The sequence below is a fragment of the Monodelphis domestica genome, chromosome 7, assembly GCF_027887165.1.
Source record: "Monodelphis domestica isolate mMonDom1 chromosome 7, mMonDom1.pri, whole genome shotgun sequence".
In the NCBI taxonomy this organism is placed as follows: Eukaryota; Metazoa; Chordata; class Mammalia; order Didelphimorphia; family Didelphidae; genus Monodelphis; species Monodelphis domestica.
In genome coordinates, this window is record NC_077233.1 from 290,658,816 (window position 1) to 290,671,690 (window position 12,875).

General features: G+C 41.1%; 1 long non-coding RNA gene across 1 annotated transcript in view; it reads left to right on the forward strand.

Moving 5' to 3' along the window:
- The window catches only part of LOC107649506 (uncharacterized), an 18,968-nt gene extending 9,256 nt beyond the window's left edge, over window positions 1–9,712 (forward strand). Inside the window, exons 2-3 of the long non-coding RNA XR_001623251.2 lie at window positions 1,265–1,383; window positions 4,789–9,712. This is a non-coding gene — a long non-coding RNA (uncharacterized LOC107649506). The remainder of the gene's footprint in view (window positions 1–1,264; window positions 1,384–4,788) is intronic.
- Window positions 9,713–12,875: the final 3,163 nt, after the last annotated feature.

A 12,875-nucleotide genomic window follows, 5' to 3' on the forward strand; every position in this document is an offset into this window, starting at 1 on the left:
ATTTAAAGGGCAGGAGAACCCACAGGCAATTCCTTTCTTGTGTACTGATTTAGAATCTTGAACCCGAGAGACTATATTTCCCACAATCCCCTTTTCCTTGTGCCTCTCCTTACCTGGAGGGAGTTTTGAGTTTTTGTTTCTGCTCATGTGCTCTCTCTGGATCCATTGCGGAGGAGGGAGGAGCGGCTCTTGGTTTTTTGCTAGCCTTACTTCCTTATACTTCAAGATAAATATTTAATAAATATTATTCAATATGATACTTGGAGTCCTGGGTATTCCTTTTAATCTCAGCACTTGCCTAGATGTGTTTATTCAGAAATTCCTAGGGCCCAGATACACCCTCTAGTGGAAACAAGCAAATCTGTAATGCTGGTCAGCCTATACCATCTCCTGGCTCTGTCACTAGACTAACTTGTAATGTTACCAATGGATCTAACCAAGTAGCTATACTTGGATCCAGAAATTATGCCTAAAATGTTACTAAGTCGTACCACCCTTTGACTTGGGAATCACACAACGAGGTCTTAAACAAGATCAAAGAAAGATGACCTACCTATATGTACGAAAAGCTTTATAGTCGCTCTTTGTGGTGTCAAGGCACTGAATTGGGGATGGGTGGTGCTGGTAAATGTTTAACAACTGATTCTATGAGAGAATTAATGTAGGACACATTTTTAAGTTGTGTTATTGACATTTTCTTCTTCTTCTTCATCAGTTTCCCAAGATTAGAAAATTGATAACACAGCAGGTAAATCCAGCCTTGATTTATAGAATTTATATAAGTAAGGTATAAGCAAAGGTGTAAATACTTCCCTTGAAAATTCAATATTGTTTCCTCTGGTACAAGCTGGTTCTGGCACATGTCGAATTTGACATGTCCATCAACTGGAAAATGGCCGAAAAAATTCTGATTAAAGAATATAATGGAACCCTCGCTGCTGGGCTATAAGAACGATGAGAGAGGAGCAGTTTGGGAGAAACCTGGGAAGAAGCATTTGAACTAATTCACAGGAAGTAAGCAGAATCAGGATCCTAAGACGTGCAATAAATAGGAAGAGCCTAAAGACAAATCACTTAAATGAGTGACCGATAAAATAAGCACCCACAATTCCAGAGCAACGATGACAAAACATTCTACCTGAGAAGTGATAGACATGTATGTTTGGTACACATTATGTATGTATAGATATTTAAACAGGACTGCAGGAATTTGTTTTGTTTGACTTCATGTTTTTGTTCATGTGTTTTGTTCTTTCTTTTTCAGTGCTTTAAGGATAACAGTTTTCTGACCTAACTTCCTCCACCTCTACCACTGGAGAAGAATTATCCTTCATGCCAGCCTGCCCCCTTCTCTCTCTCACCTGGGGACATGGAATGGTTCAGGTAACTCTAAGGATTTCTATTTGGTCCTATCCTCATTAACATGCCTAGCAGTTGCTGAAAGTGTGAGTATAAATGCCTGACCTCATAGCATCCATTCTCTTCATAAAATAATAATAATAATAATGATAATAATAGCAGACTATAGTGCTAAGCACTATGTTAGGCCTTTTACAATGATTATTTTATCCTCACAATATTCCTGGGAGGTAGATGCTATTATTATGATCTCTATTCTACAGATCAGGGAATTGAGGCTAAGAATGGTTAAGTGATTTGTCCAGGGTTATAAAGTTAGTATCTGATCATAGATTTGAACTCAATCTTCCCGGCTCTATTCACTTTGCCATCTACTGTGAGATTTAAAATGGCTGAGGTCTTAAAATGTAGTGATTAAAATAGTGGAAGATATAAATTGTTATAGATATAAGAGAGGGTGAGTAAATTTGACCGCAGAAATATGTTTCACTACAGTGTCTTGGGTTTAAAATCAAATATAAAGTGGTTGCCAGGGAAATATTCCCAATTATTCAAATACCCAAGTCAATTGGGTTCTATAGAGATTTTAATTAAGAAAACAATGAGTAATCAAAGAAAGAGAGAGAGAGTAAGAAAGGAATAAGTATGAAGGGCCTCAAGCCAACATGGCCTAGACCTGAGTCTTAAAAGAGAAATCAGTCAGTTTTTTAACACTCACCATAAGATCTGTCTAAGTAAGGATTTCTAATGATGCCAGGCCAGCAGCATCTCAGCTGCTTTCACCAGCTCCCTCCTCCATCTGAATGGTTCAGAATGACTTCCCAGCTCTTCCCTGAGCTCTTATTTTTAAGGGCAAAATCTCCTCTGTCACCTCCCCTAAGTCCTTACATCTACCAATCACTGCAGATGTTTCTAAAGGACCGCCCATTCTTAGTCCACACCTAAGAAGGTGTGGATTTTTGAGTAATTCACACAGGAAAGCTCTGAGTAAGTTTTCCAGTTCTTTGTTCCTTGTAAATTCACACGTTGCTTGACCTTTATAGGTACTTAGCTTAAGAAAAGTATGGGTTTAAGTACTTTTCATTGTTCAGAAAAGAGTTCACAATTTAATCTTCCCCTAGGGCAGACCCAAGTAGGTAAAGTAGAATTCTCACATTCCTGCTTTAAGTAGAGTTCACTGCCCAAATGGGGAATGGTCTTAATCCAATCTTATAAAGTAGGTCTGGGAAATTTTAAGGTTTACACTACTGCCCCCATTAACTGCCCTCTGAAGCCTCCTTGAAATGATCCAAATGGGACAGAGGCTTTGGAGGATAGGATGGGACTGAAGGGTCCCTAGAGCTTAGGTGCTTATTTTGGGGGTTCAATTTTACAAGCACAACCCATGGCATGGCAATCAACTTTCCTGTCAACTCTAAGTTTCACGAGCCGCATCCAAATCTTCCTCTGCAGGATGGCATCAACCTTATTGGTGGCTGTTAGGGTAGAAGGTTCTCTGACTTCTCCCTCCGTTCCTAGAGAGTCTATTTGCACTGACAAGCAGTATTTACTCAAGCTGCCACTGTGCCAGCAGCCTCAGTTGATCATGAGGGCCATCCATTGTAGCAATGAGGTCTGAAGCCATTCAGGTGGGGTTCCACCCAGGAAGAAAGGCCTTCTTGCCTCCAAGCCAGGCTGGGGATAGGATGTGGTAAACCTTGGCGGAGAGCGGAACAAAACCAATCTATTATCCCATTTCCTTTAGGAACTGCACTCCCTTCCTTACAGATCCCCATCTGTGAGCGGACTGCAAGGTAATCCATTTTTACAAGGCCAAGAGCAAATAACTCATCATCTGAGTTTGATTTATAATTAAGTTGGTTCTGTAAAAGGAGGGCTTCAGGGTTCCCTCAACCCATGGAGGCCTAAAGCATTGGAGGCCTTCCAGCATCGGCTCCATCAGACCACAGCTTCAGGAACCCCTCCTCTAGAAACTCCCTGGGGTTCTCTGTGAACCAGGGCCATCAACTCCCCTCTTTGGAGGACAGGGTCTGCCCACAGCTTGCTCCCTCAGGTCAATGATTCACATTTCTCTAGGGAGAAAAGGGAGGATAAGCTTAGGACTGTCAAACAGCTAGTTTGGCTCAAGTCCATTTTGTTTCTCCCATCTCATAACTCCTGTCCTAGCAGGAATCCAAATCTCTGGGCCAGACACCACAGAGTGGGTCCCCTACTGGGTCCTTTACTCCCGGTCTCTATCACAAAAAGTTTCTTCACTTGCCACCAGCTCCATTAGGTGCCCCCATGTGCTCTCTTTGTACTGTCCTTGAAAACTGAACTCTGTCTCCAGCTGCTGAATTGCACGCGTCCACTTTACTTTCAGCCAGACTATGCTGAAGTCAGATGAATTTAGCACAGTCAAAACAATGACAGAATGCCAGCCTTGGTTCTCTCTTTACCCTATCAGAAAGTCTCCAGCACCCACTGAGCTAGGAGTCTACTGCTTGTCCCAAAGAAAGGATTTGTCATACGTAAGCAGGAGAGCTCAGGCCACAGGGAATCAGACAGCGTCCTTCCATCTGACGATCCTCTGTTCTGGCAAATATTCTAGGAAGTACCTGATGTTTGATGGACAGGGGCTAAGATGGTGAATGGGAGCTAAAAATTGTTGTTGATCCTCATTCTTAGTTGTGTCCAACTCTTCATGACCCCATTTGAAACTTTCTTGGCAAAGAAAATGGTTTTCCATTTCCTTTTCCAGCTAATTTTATAGATGAGGAAATGAAGCAAAGAGGTTAAGTGACTTGCCCAGGGTCACATTGCCAGTGTCTGAGGCCGGACTTGATCTCAGGAAGATGAGTTCCTAACTCCAGACATAGCACTCTATCCAAAACACCAGCTAGTTGCCCCTTCTGCCACCTACCAGCTAACAACAACCCTCCCTCTTAAAAGTGTTCAGGGGAGTAACTTTCCTTCTGAATTCAGATTCATACTCTCAGACCAGAGATATCTGAGGTATAACAGAGAGATACAATGCTAGCCCAACATCCCTTTAGAGACCAGAGGAGAGATCGCTCAGCATTGATAGTTCCTTATTTGGCCTGCTCTTCCTTTTATCTTTCATGCTGGTGACAAAGGCATGGCTTTTCCTCCTATTCTCTGCAAAAGTGAACCAGACTTTCAAAACAGGCCACTCACCCAAAAGGAAGATGTATAAAACTAGAAACCCCCCACTTTAAAGAATTAATCAGATTCATTTAGAGTATATAGCATACATATTGGTCTAAACAGGGACCGAAATAGACATTCTATTGTGTTTCAATGTAGTTTCCTCCACTTGTCAGTTAGGAATATATTATGGAAGAGAAATAATTACTAAGAAAGATAGAGCGTAGGGTCTTTAGATATTATTTAATTGTATATCTCTTAGTGTTCTTTTTCTCCTTCCAGGAGGAAACATCAAGTGGGATATTTTATATGAATTCCACAGTATTATGACCTCTATTTTATAGACAGGAATAAAATCAAGAGAGATTGCGGCTTGCCTACCTCATCCAGCTGGCTAATTCTGGAATAGGAATGAAAAATAACAGTACTCTGCACTCTTGACTGGACCATGTTGCTGGGAGCCATCAGGCCACAACAACTTGACAGAGTCACATGTGGTAGCTAAGGAGGCCAAAGAGTGACCCTTGGCAAGATGTGCTTGCCCACTCTATCCCCTTTGCATAACCTCTCTCATCAATGCCCCTTACCTATGGAATTGACATGATTATTATTCCCCCGAGTCCCGGAAGGAATAATGCAAGAGAAAAATACATATACCCTTATTCCCCAAAACATCACCAAAAGATCAGACTCTCAAACCCAACCCCAAAAGACTATCATGGGTCAACAGGATCTCTTGATTTATGACATTCTATAACTGTTCTGATTGCAATTTTGGAGAATTTTGCAATAACCCATTGAGATTTTTAGAAACATCCATTATAATAATGGCTTATACTAAGAACATATTTCACTGGAGAAGAAAATATAAGCTCAAAATATTAGAGTTCATGTTGTTGGTGGATTTCTAATTTAGAATAACAAATAATACAAAGAAAAGCAGGAGAAGGAAATTAAAGGAAACTCTACACTGATAGAAAGTGGAAATAAGAACGATCAACTAAAGGATAAAAGAAGCTAAGAAGACACAAAGTCTTCCTGAAATTTTGGAAATACTGAACTTTAAAAAGAAAATAGTGTCAACGAATCAGCGAAATTCTCAAACTCCGAATGTGGTTATTGTTAGAGACCAGTCTTAGACTGCCATTCACCATGCGTTCTTGAAGCCGACTCAATTGCTCAGTCTCCTCTTGGAAGGGCTACAGAGATCAGACATATTTCATTTAGAGAAGCCACATAATAAAGAAGTTTGCTAACATCGGCACTACTTCGTGGGGCAGGGGGCATGGGGACAAAGAACCCAACACAGAACCTAACACTATTGCTCACAGTATGAGGCCCAACATATCAGCAGGAGATGCCAACTTGAGTGTTAATACACATTGATCCTTTGAGCCAGCTGCTGGGAGGGACTCCAAACACTTGATGATAACTAACACATGCCACTTCTCGGATTTTTTTGGTACTGAATCCCAGCATTTTCTTGTAAACGACATCTTATAAACCTGCTTCCTTGTGCCCTGGCGTTGACCGTGATACCTCTTAAACAAGATCATGCAGCAACAGTGAGCTACTTTCTAGCACGGTCTCCAGGGGCTCCAACTTAACTTGTATATGAAGACTCCTGGCTCTTAGACGGGATTGAGGCAGTGAAGCCCCGTCGGCTCAGCAGCCTCTTCATCTGGAAGAACAATCCAGACACCAACAAATGGTTTTGTTGTTTCCCCCAGGATTTATTGCACTAATGTTAACTGGCCCATGACTCACCTGAATAAACAGAATCTCAGAAAATGGAATATAAGCACGAGACATTTCGGATAAGGAAGGAAGGTGTAGCTGTCCCCAGACACACCTTAGTCAAAGTAGTCCAGATTCAAGCATTCAGTCAGTGGGTCCAGACTCTTGGGTTGCAGTTCCCCTTCTCCGCCAGTGTGTGAACAAGACCCGGGTCAATTTGAAGGCGTGATAGAGGCTTGGTCATGAGGTGATGGCAAATGACACGGTACAGGAAGCATCTTGTGGGTTTTTGAGAGAATCAGACACACCTTATGGAGAAAAACAGTAAGTCGCTTTGGTAGTTCTCCAGGCTAAATGTTAAGGATTCCAATTTAAGAGTGGGGCAAGAAGGAGCAGAAAACCCAGGTCTTCGAGAAGTAGCTGCTTTGCAAGTGCACGGGGCAGGTTGAGTGGGCTATTCTCAGAGCGAGGATTCCCCTCACAAAAGCGAGCTGGTTACCTTTTTGCTGGTGAAAGACTCCGAGCAGGCTGGATATAGAGTATAGGGACATCTAAATGGATGCAGAGCGACTGTTACTGGAGGTGAGAAACAATTCTAACAAGAGAGAAACGTATTAGAAGGGAGCAAATCTTTGGAGCCCCGCTGCATGGGCCTGTGTGGAACCCTCCAAGGACCAGCAGGAGGAAAAGGGCTTGCTGCTGTCTCGTGGTCGTTCTCCTTTGACATGTGTGGAACATACTCGTATCTCAATATTCTCCTGTCACTGTCCTCGAAGGTTTTAGCCCAACCTTAGTGTACAGACACGCTGTGTTTGCCAGAGTGTGCCTCAGGCTTTCGGACGGAAGGCTTTATGCCAACAGTTCTTCTTAAAAAATTAATTTAGAATAGTTCTTCACGGTTCCATGGTTCATGTTCGTTCCCTCCCCTCTTCCCTCATCCCTCCCTGAGCTGACAAGCAATTCCGGTCTATACCAATTGTTCTTGGCTATTGTCTAAGCAAACTCATTTGCCAAAAGTTACTTAAGTCTAATAGGTGATTATGTTAAAATGGGAAACAAGACTTGGGCCATGGCAGCATGGGATTCGGATGTTCCCTCAAGCTGGTGGAATAGAATCCCAGAGAAACAGCTAAGAAACTGCCTCTCTTTGGACCCGGAGGAAGGAGGAGCAGCTTGAGAGACTAGCAGTCACACAAGCCCGGGAATATCTTTGGGGGTGGAGAAGGAGGCCGTCTTCATTCTTCTGCTGGACAGCTAGAACAGACCCCCTCCGGCTAGTTCTCGCGGGATCTTTGGACTTTGCCCGCCAAAAGACGGTTGGAAGATTACTAATCCCTAAAGACGCTGCCTTTAATGTATTTAGAAATAAGATAGTTTGTCGTCAGATAGCTTATAATTTAGAGGGTGAAACAGTTAAGATCTGTCCCTTTCCCTTCTTTTCCTTTCCTTGTTTTAATAAAATCAAAATGTTTATATGTTTCCTTCTATGTTTCTTCCCTAAAACCCCTTTAACCCTATTGTAATATTTCAGTATGATTAGTAAAGGAAAGCACATTAGTGGAGGCTCAGGAGCGACAGTATTAGAAGTAGAATCTTAAGTTACAGACAATAAGCATTTATTAAGTACCTACTATGTGCTAAGCCTTGAGACCACAAATGGGCTCAAAATATATTCTCTGCCCTCAAGGAGCTCATAATCTAATGAGGGAGCTCATAATCTAATAATATGTATAGACAAGCCCCACACACAGCACAAATAGGAAATAATTAAAGAGTCAAGGCGCCCCAATGAAGGATTAGAAATGGCTTCCTATAGGAGATGTCCTTTTTACTTCAGCTCTGCACTGTACAAAACCCACTGTGCACTTCATTTCTATTTTATTTCCCTGCCGTCAGTAACCTTGACAGGCTTGTCTGGTAGCTGCCAGACAAGAAGTGCCTATTCCATAGCACTGGTTATGTGAAAAGGAGGGAACCAACAAAGTGGCTTTTGGAGAGCTTTGCTTCTGCTCCTAGAAAAGGCTTGACCCCTGGGCTATTAGTGCTTTCTTCCCACCCCACCCAGCTCATCCCACAAATAACGTTGTATACACTCTATATGGGCTCATCTGCAGAGTCACTTTCTTATCCTAGAATGTACATTTTCTGAGGGCTAGGAATATTCCATCGTAATACTTAAAGCAATTGTTGAGGATTGAAAAGGGACCGGGGATAAGGGAGGGTTTATAACAGGGAATGGAGGAGTAGAAGGGACAGAGGGAATATGGATGCTGTGAGGTAAAAGGAGAGAGATGCCCCCTGCCAAGAGGCTGTTTTTGAAAAATGGGGTTCCCGAGAAATGGGCCACCTATGATAACCTGAGGGAATGTCTTCTCTATTGATTGTTGTTGAAGATACCCCAGGGCAGGTAAGCACAGACCCTCCTTAGGGACAAGCCTCTACCTCCCTCACCACCACCAAGGTCACCCAGCAAGGGTCCAATAACGACCTTTTATGGTTGAATAGCTGTCCTTAGGTTCTGTTCCCTCTATGTTCCCCTGAAATTATAGACCTCCTTCTTATCTGACTGTGGGTTATTTAAATAAAGATGAATTTAATAACATGTTTGGATTGGTAAGGTATCAGGGTAGAAGGATAAGGATTGCCCTATACTTTTCACAGGTTGCGTTTGAGTCTTTCTCAGCTTTTGAGCTGTGGTCAGACCTTGCAGGCTTGTGGAGGATTTCTTTTATTCCTGTCTATGCTAATCTATGCTAGCTGTCTTAAGTTCAAAACCTTTAGCAGAAGACAGCAAGAGGAAGAAAAAGTTCTGACCTTCAGAGCTGGTTGGGCCTGTCTTTTCGGGCTAATGCCCTGAAGACCAGTGCTACTGTTTAGACTGCTCCCCTTAAATCCTTTTGTTTGATGACATGATCACAGGAATCCAGATAGAGTACACAGTTGGGAAAAATCCAGGAATAGAGGTACTTCTATCCAGAGACAAGGAGAGAGCGCTCCTTCCAGTCTGAGGACCAGGAAAGAATGTCCCCTTGAGAGCAACTGTCACTCTCCAAGTTGCTTCTCCCCCTATCAACTGTCATTGTTGTCAATATCTTTTCTCTAACATTCTAACTGTTTGCGGTCTCCTCCACCTCAGTGGCAGAAAATCCAGAGCTTGATTCAGTTTTCCTTTCCACACCATTTATGTTTTTGTATTCCCAGAGCCTAGTAGTATAATTCTTTGCATACAAGTACATAATAATTCCTGATTACCAATACTTGGTAATAGTTTGGATATGAGTAATAATGAGAAGCAGTGTGTTAGAAGAAAGAAATGGCTTTGGAGCCACAAGGACCTGAGTTCAAGTCCTGCCACTGTCACATACTTGCTATATAATCTGGGAAAGTCTACTTAAATAGAAATGTGTCCATGTATACAGGATATTTGTTGGCTGTATATTGACTTAGAAAATCACATATTAATATAATAACACACATTAAATATCTGTTATGTTGTATTTTTGCTTATTTGTTAAATATTTACTAATTACTTTTTAATTTAGTTACAGGGCTCCAGAGTATAGCACAACAAAATACCGGTTTGATACTTCTGCTCCCAGCAATAAGAGGCAGCTAAATGGTGCAATAAATAGTTCTGAGTCTGGGATCAAGAAAACCTGAGTTTAAATCCAGCCTTAGGCGCTTACTCTGTGTGTGATCCTGCTCAAACTTTCTTTGCCTCAGTTTCCTCAATTTAGTAATAATGGCACCGCTTCCCAAGTAATGATAGTAAAGGGGAAAAATAATAATAATAACCTCTCTAGGATTTTAACCTGTGGAATATGTATGAACCTGAGCATCTGTGGTAAAGAGAGTTTTGTTACTAGAAAGGTTCCTTCATCAACTAACATACAGTCCTTATCTCTGTGAGAGGTGATAAAAGAGCAAAGGGATCCTTAAATTGTTGAACATGGGAACCTGGGAGAATGGTAGTGGCAGATACAGAAACAGTGAAATCAGGACAGAAGGTGTTGCATTTGAGGTGCTCATGGAGGAATTCTGTAGGTAATTAATTAGGAATGCACGTTAGGGAGCTCAGCAGAGGGGTCAGACCTGGATTGAAATATAGGAGATTTAGCTTCATGATTATAACTGTAATATAATACGCGGAAGTTTAGATGTGCAAAGGACTCCTGTTGGCAACAGTGACAGCATTATGTATCCCTTTTGTCGTGCTTAGATGTGAATTTTTCTTTTTTCCCTTTAGAAAGGACAAAGAATGAGCTTATGATTTCCTTTGGTTAAATATATGAAACTGTATGTCAAGAGAAATGACTTAGGGGGAAAGGACTAAAGTAGAATACAACAGGAGTTAAGACACTAAAAATTCTCTCTCCTAAAGGTCTGGCTTCCATATGTGTAAACCCAAATCCACTCACAGAACAAAAATCTCTCCTAAATGTTGCCATACAACCAGGCAGTGCTACAGTTCCCTGTGTGTGTGTGTGTGTGTGTGTGTGTGTGTGTGTGTGTGTGTGTGTGTGTGCGCGCGCAGCCCAACAACAATCTTTCCTTTCCTTTCCTTCAATACTCACCCAAATATTCCAGTGTCAAAGTTGTTGCTAGTAACAACAAATAGTGGTATTCCCAGGGGAAAGCTCAGAGCCTGAAATACTTGGAACTCAAATGAAAGGTCTGGAAGATTTAAGCAAGCCACAACAGCAAACAGAGTTAACCACCTTCAGCTCTGAGGTATCCTGCTGTGTGTTCATCTGAGCTATGGAGAAACCTGGCTAGGAGAAGGGAGCCACCTCCTTGTCAGATGTTGACAATATGGAGGCACAGACATCTAGTGGGACCCCAAATGGCTCATGGAACAAAGGACATTTGCTTCTATATCCAGGGCTTTGTGGGAACAAAAAAAGAGTATGAAGCATTATCTCAGGAAATGACTACTAAGGATTTTCAAGCTAAATGAAAAGATAGATAGAAAAGACAGACATAGAAATGTTGTGGTTAGGTCTAGATGATTGAAAGAGAAAGCAAAAGCCCTTATCACTTTATGTTGAATTAATAGGAATAGATTTTTTTCTTAAGGAGAATAGTTATCAATAACTGGAACAAGTGAGTCCTTAATAAATTCTGTCCATCTATCATCTGTCTACCTACCCATTTGTTTAATCAATTTATCATCTATCATCAATTTAAAATAGCCTACAATTACAACATTCTCATAAATATATACATGTATATTCCTTATTTAATCTTCCTAATTCTGTTCTCTCCCCCTTTTCATTCCATCCCACACACACAGTTTACAGAATGAGGTTTTCCATGTATTCAGTTTGGTTGAACAAAGATTTCCTAAAAGCCATTGTGTTAGATGCTTGAGACAGAAAGACAGAAAAGCATTTACATTTCATAAAGTGTCTTTCATACCTTATTTCATCTGCTTGTCACCAACCCTGGGAGGTGGGAAGCAGAAATATCATTATCCCACCTTGCTGATGAGGAAACTGAGGTGCCAAAAGTTTCAGTGATTTGCTCTGAACCTGGGATTTTAAGTTATCCAGACTTATGCCAAATCTAGTCTTCTTTCAACCAGATGCTATTTTTCATTTGATCAGTTCCTTGCTAAAGAACACGTAATGATCCCTTTTTGAATCAAAATTGAATTAAATCTAAGCCCAGCCTAGCAATCCATCAATAGGGTCTACATACTAATGTGACTGACCATAGCAAAGATTTTCCCTAGTTGAATACGGTAGTGTCATGGATCAAAATCAGTCAGTTATATTTAAGATTTTTCTTAGTCACTTGGCTGGCTTCATTGGAGCAGCCATAACTGTATGAGCAAGCATGGGACAACGGACTACTTTAATTGCTTTATTAACAATAGATTGTTGTCTCACTTAAAAATGTCTTTTGTTCCCAATTTTACAAAACAAAACAAGACAAGCATTGCCATATTAACAAAAAAAGAAGATTGTCTACCAATGAAATCACAAATCTCCTATGCTTAGCTTACTTAACTTTCTCCTGGGTTTGATATCCCATGATTCTGACTGTTATGACAACAGAGTGGGGCTTCTGATTGGACAAGAAATAGAAGGAGATGATACTATCTCACCAATTACTAATGAGAAAGGAACTGAACTCTTAGATGGAGCAAACTCAGTGAAACATGGGCTTCACATGAGAGACATTATCCATGGCATGAGGATAACATGAGGGAACTTAGGGGTGATATGAATAAGAAAACAATTATCATAAAATATTTACTCTGCAATTGATAAAGTACTGTTTAAATTTCCTAGAAAGTTATGGCTATTCTGCAATAAGGAGACATTGAAAAACATGAATTTAGGAGTAAGGAGAACTGGAGAAGCTGGAAAAAAGTGCACTGCTTGTTGATCTGTGTGAAAATTAAAGTTAACTCTCCTAATTGTAACCCCTGCCTATTTTTAGAACACCCTACTTAAAGTGGAGTGGGAAGATCTGCCCATTTTTTAGATCTAATCACCCAAAGTGTAAACATTCCACTTAATCATTAAATGACCCCCGTGTGCAAGAGTGGGTGATGAGTCAGAACCAACTGACTGCCTCCTGGGCAGACCTAAGCAAGGTTTTAGACTATGATTTGTCCATGTCAA